Genomic DNA, 25,518 nt, shown 5'->3' with positions numbered 1-25,518 from the left:
CTAGAGACTGGAAAATGGCCTTGATCACTAAAAAATGCAAATACCTCAATATAGGTAATCTAGAACAAGACACACATTATTCCTTCCCACAAAATGAACAAAAAGAGAAGGTACAGTGTGAGAAAGATTTAGGTGTACTTTTCGACAACAAACTTAAATTTAGTCAGCATGTTAGTCAAGCAGTTAACAAAGGAAATCGCATACTGGGGCTAATATTCAGGACATTTGTCTATATAGATATAACTGTGTTCTTAACCCTGTACAAAAGCCTAATTAGACCTAACTTAGAATATGCAACCCAGGTATGGTCTCCACTGCTAAAAAAAGATCAGATCACTCTTGAAAACGTCCAACGAAGAGCCACTAAAAGAGTTCACTCTATTGAAAATCTACCATACCATTCAAGACTTAAAAAGTTGGGACTTCCCACCTTAGAATATAGAAGTAAAAGGAACGATGTGATCGAAGTCTATAAAATTCTGAATGGAATAGATAAACTAGATAAAGACAAGCTATTTACAATGTCTTCAGCTAATACTAGAGGTAATAGTTTAAAACTCTTTAAGAAACAGAGCAGGACTAAAGTCACACAAAGTATATTTAGTCGGCGAGTGGTAGATTCGTGGAACTCCCTTCCAAACTTTGTAGTAGAAGCCTCTACTCTAAACTCGTTTAACAAGAGGCCCAGAGGGCCTGTATCGCTCACCTGGTTTGTAATGCCAAGTAATATTCTGGATACAGGTTCATTGTTTATTTTCTGAAGAAATTTGAATATTTACCTCTAATTCCCCTATTGGGCCCCACCATTCCTGCCCCCTGGGGGTCAGAGCCAAAATTTATACAAGCTCTGTTCCCCTTCCCCCAAGGATGTTTGTGGCCAAATTTGGTTATAATCCATGCAGAACTCTATGACTAGTAGCGATTTATAGGATTTACCTTTATTTCCCCTATTGGGCCCCGCCCCTCCTGCCCCCAGGGGGTCAGAGCCAAAATTTATACAAGTTCTGTTCCCCTTCCCCCAAGGATGTTTGTGGCCAAATTTGGTCACAATCAATGCAGAACTCTAGGACAAGTAGCGATTTATAGGATTTACCTTTATTTCCCCTATTGGGCCCCGCCCCTCCTGCCCCTGGGGGGTTAGAGCCAAAATTTATACAAGTTCTGTTCCCCTTCCCCAAAGAATGATTGTGGCTAAATTTGGTTACAATCCATGCAGAATTCTATGACTAGTAGCGATTTATAGGATTTACCTTTATTTCCCCTATTGGGCCCCGCCCCTCCTGCCCCCGGGGGGTCAGAGCCAAAATTTATACAAGTTCTGTTCCCCTTCTCCAAAGGATGTTTGTGGCCAAATTTGGTCACAATCCATGCAGAACTCTAGGACAAGTAGCGATTTATAGGATTTACCTTTATTTCCCATATTGGGCCCCGCCCCTCCTGCCCCCGGGGGGTCAGAGTCAAAATTTATACAGGTTCTGTTCCCCTTCCCCAAAGAATGTTTGTGGTCAAATTTGGTTACAATCCATGCAGAACTCTATGACTAGTAGTGATTTATAGGATTTACCTTTATTTCCCCTATTGGGCCCCGCCCCTCCTGCCCCCGGGGGCTCAGAGCCAAAATTTATACAAGTTCTGTTTCCCTTCCCCAAGGATGCTTGTGGCCAAATTTGGTTACAATCCATGCAGAACTCTATGACTAGTAGCGATTTATAGGATTTACCTTTATTTCCCCTATTGGGCCCCGCCCCTCCTGCCCCCGGGGGGTCAGAGCCAAATTTTATACAAGTTCTGTTCCCCTTCCCCAAAGAATGTTTGTGGCCAAATTTGGTTACAATCCATGAAGAACTCTATGACTAGTAGCGATTTATAGGATTTACCTTTATTTCCTATATTGGGCCCCGCCCCTCCTGCCCCCAGGGGGTCAGAGCCAAAATTTATACAAGTTCTGTTCCCCTTCTCCTAAGGATGTTTGTGGCCAAATTTGGTCACAATCCATGCAGAACTCTAGGACAAGTAGCGATTTATAGGATTTACCTTTATTTCCCCTATTGGGCCCCGCCCCTCCTGCCCCTGGGGGGTTAGAGCCAAAATTTATACAAGTTCTGTTCCCCTTCCCCAAAGAATGATTGTGGCTAAATTTGGTTACAATCCATGCAGAATTCTATGACTAGTAGCGATTTATAGGATTTACCTTTATTTCCCCTATTGGGCCCCGCCCCTCCTGCCCCCAGGGGCTCAGAGCCAAAATTTATACAAGTTCTGTTCCCCTTCCCCCAAGGATGCTTGTGGCCAAATTTGGTTACAATCCATGCAGAACTCTATGACTAGTAGCGATTTATATGGATTTACCTTTATTTCCCCTATTGGGCCCCGCCCCTCCTGCCCCCAGGGGCTCAGAGCCAAAATTTATACAAGTTCTGTTCCCCTTCCCCCAAGGATGTTTGTGGCCAAATTTGGTCACAATCCATGCAGAACTCTATGACTAGTAGCGATTTAAAGGAAATGTTGACGGACAGACAGACGGACGGACGGACGGACGGACGACGGACGACGGACGACGCGCCATGACATAAGCTCACTGGCCCTTCGGGCCAGGTGAGCTAAAAACCGACTGAACACTCACTGGAATTCAGTACCATGCAAGTTTTACCCCAGTTTTTATATGGCAACCGGACAATAATCTAGTAAATGAACAAAACGCGCCACAACTAGCTGGAACCAGTTAACTACAGTGTCTAAAAAGAGGTAACAGGTAACAGTATTTTCTGAGAAATAGCGATAACAAACTTTGATTGTCAAAATCAAAGATGGCTGCCTGTAGGCCATCTGGTTTTAATTCAGACTCACACTGTAAATGCAACTAGGGACCAAGGGGAATCTATACCTTACTGAGAGATCTCCAGGAAGTTCATTGATAACAAGAAATGATTATGGACAACAGACCGTGGACATAATGGATGACAAACCACACACAAAAATGTGATTTGAAAAGCCTACCATCTGATGGTCATGGGCTAAAAACCCAACAAACTCACCATACTATCTGTGTGTCTACATACATGTAAAACTAGTCACCCCATCACAAACTCACCATACTATCACTGTGTGTCTACATACATGTAAAACTAGTCACCCCATCACAAACTCACCATACTATCACTGTGTGTCTACATACATGTAAAACTAGTCACCCCATCACAAACTCACCATACTATCACTGTGTGTCTACATACATGTAAAACTAGTCACCCCATCACAAACTCACCATACTATCACTGTGTGTCTACATACATGTAAAACTAGTCACCCCATCACAAACTCACCATACTATTACTGTGTCTACATACATGTAAAACTAGTCACCCAATCACAAACTCACCATACTATCACTGTGTGTCTACATACATTTAAAACTAGTCACCCCATCACAAACTCACCATACTATCACTGTGTGTCTACATACATGTAAAACTAGTCACCCCATCACAAACTCACCATACTATCACTGTGTGTCTACATACATGTAAAACTAGTCACCCCATCACAAACTCACCATACTATCACTGTGTGTCTACATACATATAAAACTAGTCACCCCATCACAAACTCACCATACTATTACTGTGTCTACATACATATAAAACTAGTCACCCCATCACAAACTCACCATACTATCACTGTGTGTCTACATACATGTAAAACTAGTCACCCCATCACAAACTCACCATTCTATCACTGTGTGTCTACATACATGTAAAACTAGTCACCCCATCACAAACTCACCATACTATCACTGTGTGTCTACATACATGTAAAACTAGTCACCCCATCACAAACTCACCATACTATCACTGTGTGTCTACATGCATGTAAAACTAGTCACCCCATCACAAACTCACCATACTATCACTGTGTGTCTACATATATATAAAACTAGTCACCCCATCACAAACTCACCATACTATCACTGTGTGTCTACATACATGTAAAACTAGTCACCCCATCACAAACTCACCATACCATCACTGTGTGTCTACATACATGTAAAACTAGTCACCCCATCACAAACTCACCATACTATCACTGTGTGTCTACATACATGTAAAACTAGTCATCCCATCACAAACTCACCATACTATCACTGTGTGTCTACATACATTTAAAACTAGTCACCCCATCACAAACTCACCATACTATCACTGTGTGTCTACATACATGTAAAACTAGTCACCCCCATCACAAACTCACCATACTATCACTGTGTGTCTACATACATGTAAAACTAGTCACCCCATCACAAACTCACCATACTATCACTGTGTGTCTACATACATGTAAAACTAGTCATCCCATCACAAACTCACCATACTATCACTGTGTGTCTACATACATGTAAAACTAGTCACCCCATCAAAAACTCACCATACTATCACTGTGTGTCTACATACATGTAAAACTAGTCACCCCATCACAAACTCACCATACTATCACTGTGTGTCTACATACATGTAAAACTAGTCACCCCATCACAAACTCACCATACTATCACTGTGTGTCTACATACATATAAAACTAGTCACCCCATCACAAACTCACCATACTATCACTGTGTGTCTACATACATGTAAAACTAGTCACCCCATCACAAACTCACCATACTATCACTGTGTGTCTACATACATGTAAAACTAGTCACCCAATCACAAACTCACCATACTATTACTGTGTCTACATACATGTAAAACTAGTCACCCAATCACAAACTCACCATACTATCACTGTGTGTCTACATACATTTAAAACTAGTCACCCCATCACAAACTCACCATACTATCACTGTGTGTCTACATACATGTAAAACTAGTCACCCCATCACAAACTCACCATACTATCACTGTGTGTCTACATACATGTAAAACTAGTCACCCCATCACAAACTCACCATACTATCACTGTGTGTCTACATACATGTAAAACTAGTCACCCCATCACAAACTCACCATACTATCACTGTGTGTCTACATACATGTAAAACTAGTCACCCCATCACAAACTCACCATACTATCACTGTGTGTCTACATACATGTAAAACTAGTCACCCCATCACAAACTCACCATACTATCACTGTGTGTCTACATACATGAATAACTAGTCCTTTATCCTACCACAGATATGTGACTATACTCCAACTAAATGTTTCATGTACAGGTTCATTGAAGTTGAAGTTCTATGTATATATACAGGTACTTCTATTCGTCCATGCTAATTCCAGTCCCAGATTGAAATCATATTTTCTACATTAAATGAAGGGTTTCCTATTTTCACTTTCATGCAAGAACTATTTAAGACAAAATTAAACCATCATGCATATCACACAATTAGTTGAATTGGCAGCGCTTCTTATAAATACCCTGAACATCATCGATCAACTTGTACAGATCTTACCACTCAATCACCGGAACACACTGAAATAGATCTCTTGTTTAGACAGCAAAGAACAAATATATATTTTGTACTTACATTCCCACAGAAATAGCTTTTTTAACTTTTTATAACTTTTTAACATAGAAATTAAACCTACAAGTCAGACATTTTCCATATTTTGAGTCAAAATAATTTTTTAAATGAATTAAGTCAGATCTTTGGCATGTTTACAATCCATCTATAAATCAGCTACATCCTACATCCAATCCTCAGTACAGAAGATCAAACATTGCATCATTTATATACTACAGTCAGTTCTGTAAACTCAAATCAAAGGCATGCTTTGTCTATAGCTACAGTCAGACCTGTTTATTAGCATCATACCAGAGGCAAAGAAAATGGTCTTTATAGTCAAGTGGTTTTTATACCTAGATCAAACTGTCATTTGGGGCCTCAAGAAAGTTGTCTTAATATGGTTGTTTACAAGGGTAGTAGGCAAGATGGTATATAACTGTATGTAAGGTAAAAAGGACCCAATGGGCCTGAATCGCTCACATAAGAGAGTCAATCAGATTCTCTAGGTATGACCCATGTAATATCAGGTCTCTATAGGCCTCTTGGTTTATTGACAAAAAGTTACAAAAAAAACATTTATCCTATGTGACCCCTGTGAAAGTCAAGAACCTTTGCTTGAACTAATGTGGTAGCCCAACAGAGTATAAACCCGAAATCAGGTCAATTAAGTCCTTTTGGTCATTAAAAAGAAGTTGTTTACACATATTAACATATTTGACCCCTATGACCTTGAATGAAGGTCAAGATAATTCATCCCAACATGCTATAGAGTCTAGGTCCCCTACTTTTAGAGTAGAAGTTGTTTAAAGAGGAAATAATGTCAAGGTCAGAAGTGGAATTCTAGTACAATCTGAAAATGCTTGAAAACTTTGCTAGAAGTCACGTACATCCTTGGTTTATAATCTCAACATACAAGATTAAATCGGACACAAACAGCCTTGTAGGCAAGCTTTATACATAATGCCATATAGCACTGATCAAAATAGCTATATATTCTGGTAAAAGTATTACCATAAATAAGGAATTTATTGAGTAAAACTGTATTTTTTCATCAAATTGTTTAAATACAATTCTGATACAATTGTATATCTTGGATTATTACAATTTAATCTCTGAGGAACTGGACAGGCCATTAAAGGTATACACGACACAGAGTTAACCACCTAGGATGTCCTACAGAAGGTATACAAGACACAGAGTAAACAACCTAAGATGTCCTAAAGGAAGGTATACACGACACAGAGTAAACCACCTAGGATGTCCTAAAGGAAGGTATACACGACACAGAGTAAACAACCTTGGATGTCCTAATGGAAAGTATACATGACACAGAGTAAATGACCTAGGATGTCCTACAGAAGGTATACACGACACAGAGTAAACAACCTAGGATGTCCTACAGAAGGTATACACGACACAGAGTAAATGACCTAGGATGTCCTACAGAAGGTATACAAGACACAGAGTTAACCACCTAGGATGTCCTACAGAAGGTATACATGACACAGAGTAAATGACCTAGGATGTCCTAATGGAAGGTATACACGACACAGAGTAAACAACCTAGGATGTCCTAAAGGAAGGTATACATGACACAGAGTAAATGACCTAGGATGTCCTACAGAAGGTATACATGACACAGAGTAAATGACCTAGGATGTCCTAAAGGAAGGTATACACGACACAGAGTTAACCACCTAGGATGTCCTACAGAAGGTATACATGACACAGAGTAAATGACCTAGGATGTCCTAAAGGAAGGTATACACGACACAGAGTAAACAACCTAGGATGTCCTAAAGGAAGGTATACACGACACAGAGTAAACAACCTAGGATGTCCTAAAGGAAGGTATACAAGACACAGAGTTAACCACCTAGGATGTCCTACAGAAGGTATACACAACACAGAGTTAACCACCTAGGATGTCCTAATGGAAAGTATACATGACACAGAGTAAATGACCTAGGATGTCCTACAGAAGGTATACACGACACAGAGTAAACAACCTTGGATGTCCTACAGAAGGTATACACGACACAGAGTAAACAACCTAGGATATCCTAAAGGAAGGTATACACGACACAGAGTAAATGACCTAGGATATCCTAAAGGAAGGTATACACGACACAGAGTAAACAACCTAGGATATCCTAAAGGAAGGTATACACGACACAGAGTAAACAACCTAGGATGTCCTAAAGGAAGGTATACACGACACAGAGTAAACAACCTAGGATGTCCTAAAGGAAGGTATACACGACACAGAGTAAACAACCTAGGATGTCCTAAAGGAAGGTATACACGACACAGAGTTAACCACCTAGGATGTCCTACAGAAGGTATACATGACACAGAGTAAATGACCTAGGATGTCCTACAGAAGGTATACACGACACAGAGTTAACCACCTAGGATGTCCTACAGAAGGTATACATGGCACAGAGTAAATGACCTAGGATGTCCTAAAGGAAGGTATACACGACACAGAGTAAACAACCTAGGATGTCCTAAAGGAAGGTATACACGACACAGAGTTAACCACCTAGGATGTCCTACAGAAGGTATACATGACACAGAGTAAATGACCTAGGATGTCCTACAGAAGGTATACACGACACAGAGTTAACAACCTAGGATGTCCTAAAAGGAAGGTATACACGACACAGAGTTAACCACCTAGGATGTCCTACAGAAGGTATACAAGACACAGAGTTAACCACCTAGGATGTCCTACAGAAGGTATACACGACACAGAGTTAAAACCTAGGATGTCCTAATGGAAAGTATACATGACACAGAGTAAATGACCTAGGATGTCCTAAAGGAAGGTATACACGACACAGAGTTAACCACCTAGGATGTCCTACAGAAGGTATACATGACACAGAGTAAATGACCTAGGATGTCCTAAAGGAAGGTATACACGACACAGAGTTAACCACCTAGGATGTCCTACAGAAGGTATACATGACACAGAGTAAATGACCTAGGATGTCCTAAAGGAAGGTATACACGACACAGAGTAAACAACCTAGGATGTCCTAAAGGAAGGTATACACGACACAGAGTAAACAACCTAGGATGTCCTAAAGGAAGGTATACATGACACAGAGTAAACAACCTAGGATGTCCTAAAGGAAGGTATACACGACACAGAGTAAACAACCTAGGATGTCCTAAAGGAAGGTATACATGACACAGAGTAAACAACCTAGGATGTCCTAAAGGAAGGTATACATGACACAGAGTAAACAACCTAGGATGTCCTAAAGGAAGGTATACATGACACAGAGTAAACAACCTAGGTATACACGACACAGAGTAAACAACCTAGGATGTCCTAAAGGAAGGTATACACGACACAGAGTAAACAACCTAGATGTCCTAAAGGAAGGTATACACGACACAGAGTAAATGACCACCTAGAATGTCCTAAAGGGAAGGTATACACACGACACAGAGTAAACAACCTAGGATGTCCTAAAGGAAGGTATACACGACACAGAGTAAATGACCTAGGATGTCCTAAAGGAAGGTATACACGACACAGAGTAAACACCTAGGATGTCCTAAAGGAAGGTATACACGACACAGAGTAAACAACCTAGGATGTCCTAAAGGAAGGTATACACGACACAGAGTAAACAACCTAGGATGTCCTAAAAGAAGGTATACACGACACAGAGTAAACAACCTAGGATGTCCTAAAGGAAGGTATACACGACACAGAGTAAACAACCTAGGATGTCCTAAAGGAAGGTATACATGACACAGAGTAAACAACCTAGGATGTCCTAAAGGAAGGTATACACGACACAGAGTAAACAACCTAGGATGTCCTAAAGGAAGGTATACACGACACAGAGTAAACAACCTAGGATGTCCTAAAGGAAGGTATACACGACACAGAGTTAACCACCTAGGATGTCCTACAGAAGGTATACATGACACAGAGTAAATGACCTAGGATGTCCTAAGGAAGGTATACACACGACACAGAGTAAACAACCTAGGATGTCCTAAAGGAAGGTATACACGACACAGAGTAAACAACCTAGGATGTCCTAAAGGAAGGTATACACACACAGAGTAAACAACCTAGGATGTCCTAAAGGAAGGTATACACGACACAGAGTAAACAACCTAGGATGTCCTAAAGGAAGGTATACACGACACAGAGTAAACAACCTAGGATGTCCTAAGGAAGGTATACACGACACAGAGTAAACAACCTAGGATGTCCTAAAGGAAGGTATACACGACACAGAGTAAACAACCTAGATGTCCTAAAGAAGGTATACACGACACAGAGTTAACACCTAGGATGTCCTACAGGAAGGTATACATGACACAGAGTAAACCACCTAGGATGTCCTACAGGAAGGTATACACGACACAGAGAAAAACAACCTAGGAATGTCCTAAAGGAAGGTATACACGACACAGAGTAAACAACCTAGGATGTCCTAAAGGAAGGTATACACGACACAGAGTAAACAACCTAGGATGTCCTAAAGGAAGGTATACACGACACAGAGTAAACAACCTAGGATGTCCTAAAGGAAGGTATACACGACACAGAGTAAACAACCTAGGATGTCCTAAAGAAGGTATACACGACACAGAGTAAACCACCTAGGATGTCCTAAAGAAGGTATACACGACACAGAGTTAACCACCTAGGATGTCCTAACAGAAGGTATACACGACACAGAGTAAAACCACCTAGGATGTCCTACAGAAGGTATACACGACACAGAGTAAATGACCTAGGATGTCCTAACAGAAGGTATACACGACACAGAGTTAAACCACCTAGGATGTCCTACAGAAGGTATACCACAGAGTAAAGGAAGGATAATAAGAAGGTATACACGACACAGAGTAAACAACCTAGAATGTCCTAAAGGAAGGTATACACGACACAGAGTAAAAAACCTAGGATGTCCTAATGGAAGTAATACATGACACAGAGTAAATGACCTAGGATGTCCTAAAGGAAGGTATACACGACACAGAGTTAACCACCTAGGATGTCCTACAGAAGGTATACATGACACAGAGTAAATGACCTAGGATGTCCTAATGGAAGGTATACACGACACAGAGTAAACAACCTAGGATGTCCTAAAGGAAGGTATACATGACACAGAGTAAATGACCTAGGATGTCCTACAGAAGGTATACATGACACAGAGTAAATGACCTAGGATGTCCTAAAGGAAGGTATACACGACACAGAGTTAACCACCTAGGATGTCCTACAGAAGGTATACATGACACAGAGTAAATGACCTAGGATGTCCTAAAGGAAGGTATACACGACACAGAGTAAACAACCTAGGATGTCCTAAAGGAAGGTATACACGACACAGAGTAAACAACCTAGGATGTCCTAAAGGAAGGTATACATGACACAGAGTAAACAACCTAGGATGTCCTAAAGGAAGGTATACATGACACAGAGTAAACAACCTAGGATGTCCTAAAATAAGGTATACACGACACAGAGTAAACAACCTAGGATATCCTAAAGGAAGGTTTACACGACACAGAGTTAACCACCTAGAATGTCCTAAAGGAAGGTATACACGACACAGAGTAAATGACCTAGGATGTCCTAAAGGAAGGTATACACGACACAGAGTAAACAACCTAGGATGTCCTAAAGGAAGGTATACACGACACAGAGTAAATGACCTAGGATGTCCTACAGAAGGTATACAAGACACAGAGTAAACAACCTAGGATGTCCTAAAGGAAGGTATACACACCACAGAGTAAACAACCTAGGATGTCCTAAAGGAAGGTATACACGACACAGAGTAAACAACCTAGGATGTCCTAAAGGAAGGTATACACGACACAGAGTAAACAACCTAGGATGTCCTAAAGGAAGGTACACACGACACACAGAGTAAACAACCTAGGATGTCCTAAAGGAAGGTATACACGACACAGAGTTAACAACCTAGGATGTCCTATAGAAGGTATACACGACACAGAGTTAACCACCTAGGATGTCCTACAGAAGGTATACACGACACAGATTAAACAACCTAGGATGTCCTACAGAAGGTATACATGACACAGAGTTAACCACCTAGGATGTCCTCATGGAAGGTATACATGACACAGAGTAAATGACCTAGGATGTCCTAATGGAAGGTATACACGACACAGAGTAAACAACCTAGGATGTCCTAAAGGAAGGTATACACGACACAGAGTAAACAACCTAGGATGTCCTAAAGGAAGGTATACATGACACAGAGTAAACAACCTAGGATGTCCTAAAGGAAGGTATACACGACACAGAGTAAACAACCTAGGATGTCCTAAAATAAGGTATACATGACACAGAGTTAACCACCTAGGATGTCCTACAGAAGGTATACACGACACAGAGTTAACCACCTAGGATGTCCTAATGAAAGGTATACATGACACAGAGTAAATGACCTAGGATGTCCTACAGAAGGTATACACGACACAGAGTAAATGACCTAGGATGTCCTACAGAAGGTATACACGACACAGAGTTAACCACCTAGGATATCCTAAAGGAAGGTATACACGACACAGAGTAAACAACCTAGAATGTCCTAAAGGAAGGTATACACGACACAGAGTTAACCACCTATGATGTCCTAATGGAAGTAATACATGACACAGAGTAAATGACCTAGGATGTCCTACAGAAGGTATACACGACACAGAGTAAACAACCTAGGATGTCCTAAAGGAAGGTATACACGACACAGAGTTAACCACCTAGGATGTCCTACAGAAGGTATACAAGACACAGAGTAAACAACCTAGGATGTCCTAAAGAAGGTATACACGACACAGAGTAAACAACCTAGGTTGTCCTACAGAAGGTGTACACGACACAGAGTTAACGACCTATGATGTCCTAAAGGAAGGTATACACGACACAGAGAAAATAACCTAGGATGTCCTAAAGAAGGTATACACGACACAGAGTAAACAACCTAGGATGTCCTACAGAAGGTATACACGACACAGAGTAAATAACCTAGGATGTCCTAAAGAAGGTATACACGACACAGAGTTAACCACCTAGGATGTCCTACAGAAGGTGTACACGACACAGAGTTAACGACCTATGATGTCCTAAAGGAAGGTATACACGACACAGAGAAAATAACCTAGGATGTCCTAAAGAAGGTATACACGACACAGAGTAAACAACCTAGGATGTCCTAAAGGAAGGTATACACGACACAGAGAAAATAACCTAGGATGTCCTAAAGAAGGTATACACGACACAGAGTAAACAACCTAGGATGTCCTACAGAAGGTATACACGACACAGAGTAAACAACCTAGGATGTCCTAAAGAAGGTATACACGACACAGAGTTAACCACCTAGGATGTCCTACAGAAGGTATACACGACACAGAGTAAACAACCTAGGATGTCCTAAAGGAAGGTATACATGACACAGAGTAAATGACCTAGGATGTCCTGCAGATGGTATACACGACACAGAGTAAATGACTTAGGATGTCCTAAAGGAAGGTATACATGAAAAAGAAACGACGACCTAGAATATTCCATTACATGATATAAAGCTTCACACAGGAAACATTCTCCATATCATAAGGCAATCAAGATAAAGAATACTATATAATTGGTGTGTTTTAGCAGCAGTTGCTTCCTTCAATGATTTAACTATAAAGTAAACGGTAACTTTGGTGTAGGTTCTCAGCCCTCTACAGTCTGACAACAGACCCTTCACACATCAGCAAACATTTCCACACAATCTCAATCTACAATTACGTAAGCACTGGCATGTGAAATAGGAAATTTGTCAAAATGTTTATTTATGAGAGTGATCTCCCCTTTGATATACAAGACAAGTGTTTAGTGTTTAGCCTGCCCCAGGAACCAGATGTTTGAGGAGATAACTCCAACCAAACACCCCTCTTCATACACCTACATCACTACGCAAGATAACAGTGTGATCAACTTCAGTTTTAAAATCAGTAAAACAAGCATACATTATGTCTAATCCACAACATCCAGATGTATAGTAACCTTGACCTGAGTCTTGACCTTTGCCCTTAACACCAGGAAGGAAGTGTAATGATCTTTACATCAGCAGTTACAATTCCACTGAATGTCAAATAAAGTAATGCTGTGAGAAAAAGAAGCTAAGACATGCCATGGAACATCAAATAAAGAAAACTTAGAATATAGAGTGAAGCTATTAAAGACACATTTACATCAACATGCAGTTACATTTCCACTGAATATGTCCAAATTTATCTGTTACTCTTAATAATAGAATTATTCCCTACCTTACGGGTTTGACAAATACATCAAAATTAAAACAAGAAAATTAAATTTTAGCATTCTTACACTTTGATGTTTTGGCTTTCAGGGATTCAACTCTATTATGGTCTTTGACAATAACAGTTGGTATTTCAGAGATATTCCCCAGATACAAAGGGAGATAACCACTATAGACCATCCCCTCATTTTACCGCCATTCCACAAATTAATCCATCTTTGGCAAGCCTTCCATTAATCAATTATTTTAGAACTGTTTTCACAAACTTAATTTACCAAAAGAGAACGTAGGTTGATGTGTGTATTTGTATAAGCTATAACATGATCAGTTTCTAGCCCCAAACTATTATTCCAGTAAAGCATGGCTAATTATTCCTAATTAATAATTACAAAACAGGATTCAGTTGTGGGAATATATTTATTTCTCATTAATCATATCCATATAAACCTCACTAACTAGGCATTTATTAGCGTTATAATTACAGTTCTGGTGCCCAACAGTCCGCACGCTGGGTACAGATAACAGAAACTCCTTGATTATCCAATGCACCAGAATCAACAATCTAGAAAAAATATCTAGGTTAAAATTACCTAATCTACAAATAAATTGACCCTGTCATCATAATAATTCATTCATTTTTTTATTCATTTCATTTCTTTCACTTTTTGATAATTCCATAGAGATCTTAGCCCCAACCATAGCATTATCGATTAATATCAGTCAAAAGAAGATGGATCTCTCTGCCCATTTTCTCTCTTGTTCTGTAAACACAGGGCACTACACAAGGTCTGCGTAGCAACAAAACACTGTCAATATTAAAGATGGCCGTCTGTTGGCAATGTTGATTTCCAACCAGTTTCAAAATGTAAGGCTCCACAAGTACTCAAGATCTGGTTTGGTTTGTTTAGTTTTACATCCTATTAACAGGCAGGGTCATTTAAGGACATGCCAGGTTTGAGTGGAAGAAAACCATAGTGCTCAGAGAAAAACCACCGAGCAGCGGTCAGTACCAGGTAACTGCCCCACAATGGATTAATTGACACAAAGGTGGGGGGTTTGTGGTAATATGTCGGAACATTTTAAGCTTTAGTTCAGCTCAATACAAATAGCATATATTGCAGAAAGATATCTTCAGGAATTTCTAAGATAAAGTGAAAAATTTCATATGTTACACTCATTTCTATTGGTTAGATCTTTAAGGTTATTTTTTCTTATACCAAAAGAATTGTACGTCAAGTACTATGACGTCACATAAACATAACTGTTTTGCAGGAAATTTTAAAAGCGACACAGTCATTAGCCAAACTGAATTATTGGATAAGTTATTAAGACATAACTATAATCGAAAAGGATCGAGGAGTGTCAATTTGGGCCCTCTGGTGGCCATGACCGATAAGCATTATATGTTGTATACAGATACGAAGGGTTTAGGACATCATCACATGACACTTGATTAAGGTCAGGTCGGAGTCCCTTGTGAATTATGGGGAGGGGGGGGGAGGGTTAAACAGGAGGGACAATTTTCTGTTTTGTCCAGTTTTGTTGGAACCAAATAGAAAATTTTGTCGAATGTCAATTATTCAAGAATATAATTACATACCAGAAAACATGTTATACACATTATGTTAAATTGCATTGAGCAATATATTTGCATATCATAATCTTAGGCAAAGAATATTATGGATGAGATGGGATAGGGGAGAGGGGGAGCAAAGGGAAGGGAGGTGGAGGGGTGAGTTAGGGAGGTGGAGGGGTGAGTTAGGGAGGTGGAGGGGTGAGTTAGGGAGGTGGAGGGGTGAGTTAGGGAGGTGGAGGGGTGAGTTAGGGAGGTGGAGGGGTGAGTTAGGGAGGTAGAGGGGTGAGTTAGGGAGGTGGAGGGGTGAGTTAGGGAGGAGGGGTGAGTTAGGGAGGTGGAGGGGTGAGTTAGGGAGGTAGAGGGTGTGAGTTAGGGAGGTGGAGGGGTGAGTTAGGGAGGAGGGGTGAGTTAAGGGAGGTGGAGGGGTGAGTTAGGGAGGAGGGGTGAGTTAAGGAGGTGGAGGGGTGAGTTAGGGAGGTGGAGGGGTGAGTTAGGGAGGTGGAGGGGTGAGTTAGGGAGGAGGGGTGAGTTAAGGAGGTGGAGGGGTGAGTTAGGGAGGTAGAGGGGTGAGTTAGGGAGGTAGAGGGGTGAGTTAGGGAGGTGGAGGGGTGAGTTAGGGAGGTGGAGGGGGGTGAGTTAGGGAGGAGGGGTGAGTTAGGGAGGTAGAGGGGTGAGTTAGGGAGGTGGAGGGGTGAGTTAAGGAGGTAGAGGGGTGAGTTAGGGAGGTGGAGGGGTGAGTTAAGGAGGTAGAGGGGTGAGTTAGGGAGGTGGAGGGGTGAGTTAGGGAGGTGGAGGGGTGAGTTAGGGAGGTGGAGGGGTGAGTTAGGGAGGAGGGGTGAGTTAAGGAGGTGGAGGGGTGAGTTAGGGAGGTAGAGGGGTGAGTTAGGGAGGTGGAGGGGTGAGTTAGGGAGGTGGAGGGGTGAGTTAGGGAGGTAGAGGGGTGAGTTAGGGAGGTGGAGGGGTGAGTTAGGGAGGTGGAGGGGTGAGTTAGGGAGGTAGAGGGGTGAGTTAGGGAGGTTGAGGGGTGAGTTAGGGAGGTGGAGGGGTGAGTTAAGGAGGTAGAGGGGTGAGTTAGGGAGGTGGAGGGGTGAGTTAGGGAGGTGGAGGGGTGAGTTAAGGGAGGTGGAGGGGTGAGTTAGGGAGGTAGAGGGGTGAGTTAGGGAGGTGGAGGGGTGAGTTAAGGAGGTGGAGGGGTGAGTTAGGGAGGAGGGGTGAGTTAAGGGAGGTGGAGGGGTGAGTTAGGGAGGTGGAGGGGCGAGTTAGGGAGGTGGAGGGGTGAGTTAGGGAGGAGGGGTGAGTTAAGGAGGTGGAGGGGTGAGTTAGGGAGGTGGAGGGGTGAGTTAGGGAGGTGGAGGGGTGAGTTAGGGGAGGTGGAGGGGTGAGTTAGGGAGGAGGGGTGAGTTAAGGAGGTGGAGGGGTGAGTTAGGGAGGTAGAGGGGTGAGTTAGGGAGGTGGAGGGGTGAGTTAGGGAGGTGGAGGGGTGAGTTAGGGAGGTAGAGGGGTGAGTTAGGGAGGTGGAGGGGTGAGTTAGGGAGGAGGGGTGAGTTAAGGAGGTGGAGGGGTGAGTTAGGGAGGTAGAGGGGTGAGTTAGGGAGGTGGAGGGGTGAGTTAGGGAGGTGGAGGGGTGAGTTAGGGAGGTAGAGGGTGAGTTAGGGAGGTGGAGGGGTGAGTTAGGGAGGAGGGGTGAGTTAAGGGAGGTGGAGGGGTGAGTTAGGGAGGTGGGGTGAGTTAAGGGAGGTGGAGGGGTGAGTTAAGGGAGGTGGAGGGGTGAGTTAGGGAGGTGGAGGGGTGAATTAGGGAGGTGGAGGGGTGCGTTAGGGAGGTGGAGGGGTGAGTTAGGGAGGTAGAGGGGTGAGTTAGGGAGGTGGAGGGGTGAGTTAGATATTATTTTTTTTAACTTCAAAACACCAACAAATGTTTTTGCTTCATGCCCAAATAGTTTGCTATACAATTTTATAATGCAATAATGATTTTTTTAATTGTTTTAAATGTGCATTGTATTATATATAATTTGTGTCTCAAATGTGATTTGTTACAGAAAAAATTAAACCATTTGAGCCAGTTTATTTTACTTTTGAATATAGAAATACATTTTTTGGTGTTTTAAAATTTTTTTAAAATTAAAATCTCCCCACCCTCCTCTGCTCCCCCTCCCCTATCTCATCTCATCCACAATATTCTTTGCCTAAGTTTATAATATGCAAATATTATTGCTCATTTCAATTTAATATGATATATAACTTTATTTTCTGGTATTTTATGGCACTAGATGAACTTTATTCTTACATAATTGACGTTTTACAAAATTAGGTCACTATGACTTATTTTTCACACAAAATCATATTTTCCAAAATATTTTATTTTCAACATATAAATGCATTATAATTCATGAAAAAAATATTCAAAAATATCATTTGGTTCAAACAAAACTGGATAAAACAGAAAATTGCCCCTCCTGTTTAACCCCCATAACTCGCATGGGACTCCGACCTGACCTTAATCATATGTCATATCATGATGTCCTACATTAACATGAGTATCTGTAAACAAAACATAATGCTTATCAGTCATGGCCATCAGAGGGCCCAAATTGACACTCCTCCTTTATGCCTAATTAGTACCTGAGTGAGCTATCTGAATTAAATTATGCTGTTAAGCATTATTCTCAATATCTTTTGAGGTTATGAAGTCATAGACAAACAAGAGGCCCAGAGGCCTGTATCGCAAACCTGGTTTGTAATGTACTGAATACATGTTTATAGTTTTTTTTCTGAAGGAATTTAAATACTTACCTCTATTTCCCTTATTAGGGCCTGCCCCTCCTGCCCCCTTGGGTCAGAGCCAAAATTTATACAAACTCTGTTCCCCTCTCCAAAAGGATGTTTCTGACAAAATTTGATTACAATCCATGTAACACTCTATGACTATAGCATTTTAAAGATGCTCCACCGCCGTCGGATCATAAACGATGTTCATCATTTAAAGAATAATTTGTATTTAATCGTGTATATACAGGTCTAAATAATACAAAAAGCAATTTAAAATATATAATATATAACATATTTTGTTTTTTTTTGCATGTGCAATCATGCAGTGGTATATAGGACATAGTGCTACGGAATTTTTCCATTAATTATTTTTTTATATTTTCATCTTGATATAAAATTAGAAGCTCAAACTTTTCAAAGGTGGTAATGGCCCTTTGGGCCAGGTGAGCTAGAAATGGACGGACGCTTTGTGTCTATGAAGAATGTCCTTCTGTTTTTTGTCTATCAACTGATGGTTCACTATCTATGCTTCAGGGGAAATAACTCTCAACTAGATCATTAGTCTATAGACACTACTATATGTTAGAGTTGTCTCTCTTACCAAACTTTGTCAGATTTCAAGGCACATGGTAGTAAATCAACTGTAAAAATGTTAACTTGGTGACATTTTTATCAGTTTGAAGGTTTTTCCAAAAACAAATAATCATTATCATCCAGATAAGTTCTACATGCAAACAAATAAGGATCATGGATAAAAGCTTTTAAAATTTCATACACAAAAGGCCAAATGGCCTGTATCACAGGGACCTGGCACGAAATTTTTTAACCAACAGTATACATATATTATCGTATCAAGGAAATCAGCGGTCGAGAAAAACAGGCCTATAATTTTTTAAAATTTGTATTTTTTTTAATAAACAAGCTCTATACACCATTGACGACCGCCGAATTCATACTCTTGGTTAAAAAAATTTGTGCCAGGTCCCTGTAGCCTGTATCACTTGCCTATACAGTAAGCCTGGCAAAAATTAAAATTTGCCAGGTCGGAATCTGCACCAGTCTCTAAGACATACATAATGTTTTCAAGCATTACTGTAAAATACTTCGGGTTATGTAAAGCTGATAATAATTAAATACAGAACACCAAAAAAATTATAAATTGTTGACTGTTGAGAGAGTAGTCTCCCTTGGTACTTTACCTTGCACTAGGTATGAATGAATTCTGAATTGCTAGCACTACTTTTATGTACAGTTTTACTACAAGAAATTATGTTTTTGCCCAATGCAGTTACCAAGGAATCTCCCACAATAAATTCATACCATGATTAACTAGTTGATCCCCCCCCCCCCCTAACACTGCGCCTGTAATTCTGCTGTCATACTGAATGACTTCGTGTGACATTTTGTTATATGTCAGACTGTGTTAATGTGATGTTATTTATTCCAGGAAAACCATTGGATTGTTCCTGTTTATCAGACCTTGTGCCTACACTTGTCACCTCCAGCTGTTATGGGCAAAACTTCTAGATCAGACAAGATTTGGGAAACATGGCACATGTCTGTTTCTAACGCCATAGTCACAGTCAACTAAATGGTCATTAAAATGTGGAATATTATGTATGTTAATTAATACTGATCAATTTAAGATGCTCCACAACTAAAGAATGGTAATTTTCATCCAATAAAACAGGAGCAGATGAATTAGTATTTTTCTTCAGTAACAAAAGTTACCGACTTTACACTTCATGTATTACCATCAATGAAAAGTTTGAGCTTCTTATTTTAATTTAGAATAAAACGATTTAAATTAATTAAATGCATCCTGAAATAAATCCACTGCACTATATGCCTTATGTGGAATGAGGAACTGATTGCACAGACAAGAAAAGCAAACCAAAAATATTTTTAAGGAAATTTAGGTTGAATAATAAAATATAAAATTTATTTATTTTACATCGATTTCTAAACAAATTATACAATTTATGCAAATCACTCTCTAGGGCCCAGATGTAAGCATGCAAGGGATCTTAGTGTGGGACTGCTAGGTAAAAGGCGAGTGGCTAAACCACTATACCACCCGGTCACCCCTTATAGGTTAAATAGACATATATACATACATGAATAATTATTGTTTATGCTCTATCGGTGGTGGCGTATCTTTAATGAAATACGTTGATAAATCTCATGAGGCTCAGAAGACCTAGATTGCTCACCTGGCACATTAAGGCCATAAATAGTACAGCTTGTATATATCAGTCTTATTAAACAAAACAATTTACGTATAAAGAGGAGCAATTCCAAATAATTGAGGATAAGTAAAAGATGGATATGAAAAGATTTGCTATATTTCCCATTATTGTTCCCCATCACTTTCGTCTTATTGGGCCCTGCATAATCATGACCCACTGCTGAGTTTATATATAATTGGATGGGAATCATACAATCCTACTACAGAAACAAAACATTGCAAAGATTTTGAAAAAAAATAAATGGATTGTGCCCTATCTGTCTGACCCCGGAGACCAAAGACCTATGTTTAATACAGAATTTGTTCACTTTCTGAGACCAATAATTTCATTTCTACAGCAGAAGACTGATTTTAAAGAATTTGCAAAATTTCAACTATTTGGTCACTCCCTTCTGGCCCATTTAAGAGAACACAGACCCTTGTTATACCAAAACAAAAATTGGCTTTTTTATTGAAGGATGCTGCGACCAAATACAAGCCAAATCATTTTACTCATTTAGCAGAAGGAAGATTCTACAAGATTTGCAAAAAAAATCCCTTACTGGACCCCACACTTATATTCCCTCACAGAGGGATAGATGGACAGTAGTGGACGCTGTGCCATGACATCAGCTCACCAGCTCTTTGGGTGAGCTATAAACGGAAAGATCATGGATGACATGTCTGCAGTAAGGTGAGAGGGGAGCAGAAGATTAACAAATTCGTGGAATTTCCATCCCCACTTTCAGGACATATTGTGTAGAAGAACAGGGAAAATACACATTCCTGTCAAGTGCCCCGACCAGGACTCAAACCCGGGTCTCCAGCGTGGAAATCTATCGCTCTACCGACTGAGCCAAAGAAGCATGCTCCGTCAGCTGAGTGACAGAGACCGTATTTAACACTATTTACAAGTCACATCGACCCGCTCCTTTTACACTACTCCCCCTGTTTTACTTGAGATCTCAACCTGAGACTCTTTAACCACCTTCCAAGGGTTATTTAGCTGGGCGCCAATGTAGAAGAACAGGGAAAATACACATTCCTGTTGAGTGCCCCGACCAGGAATCGAACCCGGGTCTCCGGCGTGGAAATCTACGGCTCTACCGACTGAGCCAAAGAAGCATGCTCCGTCAGCTGCGTGACAGAGACCGTATTTAACACTATTTACAAGTCACACCGACCCGCTCCTTTTACAATTGTATGTAAACAGTACTTTTAAGAAAATTGGTTTATATTTGTTATAATTATTGCACAGTGAATGGCAAAAAATGACGTTTTTAGTACATCAAAGGGCCATAACTCCACTAAACAAAGTCGGCCAAAAGTGGCAATCGAACTTGGCTAAGCCCTTAAGGCATTTGACCTTGTTACCAAGTTTGAAGAAAATCGGTTAATATTTATTAGAGTTATTGCAGGGAAATGGCAGAAAATGACTTTTTTTTTAATAAATCAAAGGGCCATAACGCTGCTAAATAAGGTCCCCCACAAGTGGCGATCGAACTTAACCAAGCCCTTAAGACATTTAACTTTGTCACCAAGTTTGAAGAAAAATCAGTTAATATTTATTACAGTTATTGTACAGAAGTGGCAGAAAATGACTTTTTTATTAAATTAAAGGGCCATAACTCTGCTAATTAAGATCTGCCAAACATGGCGATCGAACTTGGCTAAGCCCTTAAGGCATGTAATTTTGTAACCAAGTTTTAACAATATTAGTTTTAACATTTGTTAGTTATTACACAGAAACTGCAGAAAAAATGATATTTGTAGTAAATTAAAGGGCCATAACTCTGATAAATAACATCCACTGCAGAGTTGATTGAACCTGGCCAGGCACTTAAGGCAGTGCTCTATTTTAGACATACTTAGATACCTGTATCTGTCACTGTATCCTAGCCCACAGTGCTCTACTTCAGATGACTTGGATACCTGTATCTGTCACTGTATCCTAGCCCACAGTGCTCTGCTGTAGATGTACTTGGATACCTGTATCTGTCACTGTATGCTAGCCCATAGTGCTCTACTTCAGACCTACTTGGATTCCTGTATCTGTCACTGTATCCTAACTCACAGTAGTCTACTTTAGATGTACTTGGATACCTGTATCTGTCACTGTATCCTAACTCACAGTAGTCTACTTTAGATGTACTTGGATACCTGTATCTGTCACTGTATCCTAACTCACAGTAGTCTACTTTAGATGTACCTGGATACCTGTATCTGTCACTGTATCTTAGCTCACAGTGCTCTACTTTAGATGTACAGTCAAACCTCGATGATTCGAACTTCGATGAATCAAATTTCTCGCTGTATCGAACTTTTTGTCTGGTCCCGAATTTTTTCACTATATAACATTACTAACTAACCCATGTATGAATCGAAGTTTTATGAATCGAAGTTCTCGATGTATCAAACTTTTTTCATGGACCATTTGTTATAGAATCATAGGTAACTGACACTTGATGATTCGAATAAAAATTTACCTGTACAGATCAGGTGTTCGCCGATACCCCGCAGTATGCTGTCACACCTAGCTGTCTCGCGACAGCCCTTCGCCAGATAATAGGGATTATGACAGCATCTGTTGCTAGCTTGATATCATCAAGATAATTAATATCACTAATCAGACCGATACCCGGTGCTTTGTTTTTACAAGCTGCGTTATTAAATCATTAGTACGGCAAAGATACAGTTAGTTGTTTTTGATGTTCGCCGCCGCCATTGGTAGCGGTTTGTAGAATCTACGGAACAGTAAACAGCGAGCCACATTATTAGTAACTCATACTCAAAACTGTTACATTGCACAACTTTGGCATAAATAATGGACCAAATCGATCATTTTAAATCGAAGTATTTTGTAGGTGGTGTAGCGCTTTCGGTTCCTCCTTTTTAGTTTCGTTGTTACAACGTGTTTTTGTTTTATATTCATTCCGTAATATCAACCATCGCTTAAATAGTCACCAAACGAACACTTGTACATGGGTTAGGCCTAGTACACGTAAGTCTTGTTTATAATATACGTATGTATTGCTAACGATAGCAATACATGTGATTAATTGCATACTTCATTTTTATTTTGTTTTGCTTGTGGTAAATACAATGGTTATAAAGTTTACGGAACGGAGACGACATGTACACAAGTACCACAGTTGGTCATGGTAAAAAAAAACCATCGGTCTAATTTCAACCACGAATAATTCGAAGTCTCGATGTTTCGAAGTTTTTCTGATGGTCACTTGAACTTCGGTACATCGAGGTTTGACTGTACTTAGATACCTTTATCTGTCACTGTATCCTAGCCTACAGTGTATACATTTGACATACTTAGATACCTGCATCTGTCACTGTATCCAAGCCCAAAGTGCTCTACTTCAGACCTACTTGGATACCTGTATCTGTCACTGTATCCAAACCCACAGTGCTCTACTTCAGACCTACTTAGATACCTGCATCTGTCACTGTATCCAAACCCACAGTGCTCTACTTCAGACCTACTTGGATACCTGTATCTGTCATTGTATCTTAGCTCACAGTGCTCTACTTTAGATGTACTTGGATACCTGTATCTGTCACTGTATCCTAGCTCACAGTGCTCTACTTTAGATGTACTTGGATACCTTTATCTGTCACTGTATCTTAGCTCACAGTGCTCTAATTTAGATGTACTTGGATACCTGTATATGTCACTGTATCATAGCCTACAGTGTATACATAGATACCTGCATCTGTCGCTGTATCCAAGCCCAAAGTGCTCAACTTTAAATGTACTTGGATACCTGTATCTGTCACTGTATCTTAGCTCACAGTGCTCTACTTTAGATGTACCTGGATACCTGTATCTGTCACTGTATCCTAGCTCACAGTGCTCTACTTTACACCGAATTGGATACCTGTATCTGTCACTGTATCCAAGCCCAAAGTGATCTACTTTAGACGTACTTGGATACCTGTATCTGTCACTGTATCCTAGCCCAAAGTGCTCTACTTTAGACATCCTTATTTTAGTGCAATCAAGTTTTAGTGCAAAAATTTATTACGATCAAGTTAAGTCATAATGATACCACTAATATATATCTTTAGAGCCCTATGTCTATTGTTTGGGATAAAAACCTTTGACGATCACATTATTACCTGTCATTATGTTTGAACCCTAAAGTTTTGTGGTGGATGATGCTAAGACCATGTCAGCTTATAACTAGATAGCTACTGGTTAGAAATCTAATTTATTTGAAGTTCATATGCACGTGTCTATCATGTCCATTGTTATCATATCCCGTCCATCTGCCAACAGAATATATAAGTCCAGACTTGGGTCACATTTTTACTTGTAATCTGTGTCATTCCAATGTTTGACAAGAAAGAGATAATGATCATCATATTCATCTGCATGCTTTGCATATCATTTGTAAATTTGTCATGATCATCTCCAATCCTTGTCTGACCTATATATTATTTATGGTTAGATATTGACTATCTGTCAATCTTCATTAATGACAATCATCTACGTCAGAAACAAAGTGTAATTCTATATTGGTAGTAACATTTCTGGGGAGTTCACAAAATCATTGACAGTCAACGTGTCTGAACTCAAGGTACAAATTATTAACTTAAGGTTTAAATGCAAGCACAGGTTTTTAAATATTATCCAAGATTTGCAGAATTAATCAATTATTTGTTATTTCTTATTCACTTTCACATCCAGACAGATTTATACACAATTTAAAGAAACAAGTGGATAAGTTTCTCTTGACAACTACAACTATAATTGACCCCCAAGCTTGACACCAATTAAAGATGTAAATCAACAAGCAATGACATCAAGGAATTGATAGATATCCGCCTAGTGCTTCACTGCTTTCAGCATATAGGTGCATCTGTTTGCAATTAAACTTTGTTTTAAAAAGTTCATATACACATGCATTGATCATATTGCATTGACAGGTCTGGTCAATGAAAAGTTGCTTCTAACATATCAGGTAATGAAATTTTGAGGGTTCTATTTATGTATACTAATGAAAGGATATGATGTTACAGTAGTAAGCAAACTTGGCTTTGAGTACCTTATAAAACATCAAATGATCAAATTATGCTGAAAGCAGATTTCAGGTGGCCACATATT

The 25,518-nt window shown here is 40.0% G+C and overlaps 1 protein-coding gene across 1 annotated transcript in view; it reads right to left on the bottom strand.

Annotated features, from left to right (window-relative positions):
* The window catches only part of LOC138316737 (CD109 antigen-like), a 491,941-nt gene that overhangs the window by 281,504 nt on the left and 184,919 nt on the right, over positions 1-25,518 (bottom strand). The window lies entirely within an intron of this gene.

Source organism: Argopecten irradians, chromosome 2 (assembly GCF_041381155.1).
Source record: "Argopecten irradians isolate NY chromosome 2, Ai_NY, whole genome shotgun sequence".
NCBI lineage: Eukaryota > Metazoa > Mollusca > Bivalvia > Pectinida > Pectinidae > Argopecten > Argopecten irradians.
This window is presented reverse-complemented; position numbering and strand designations above follow the sequence as displayed.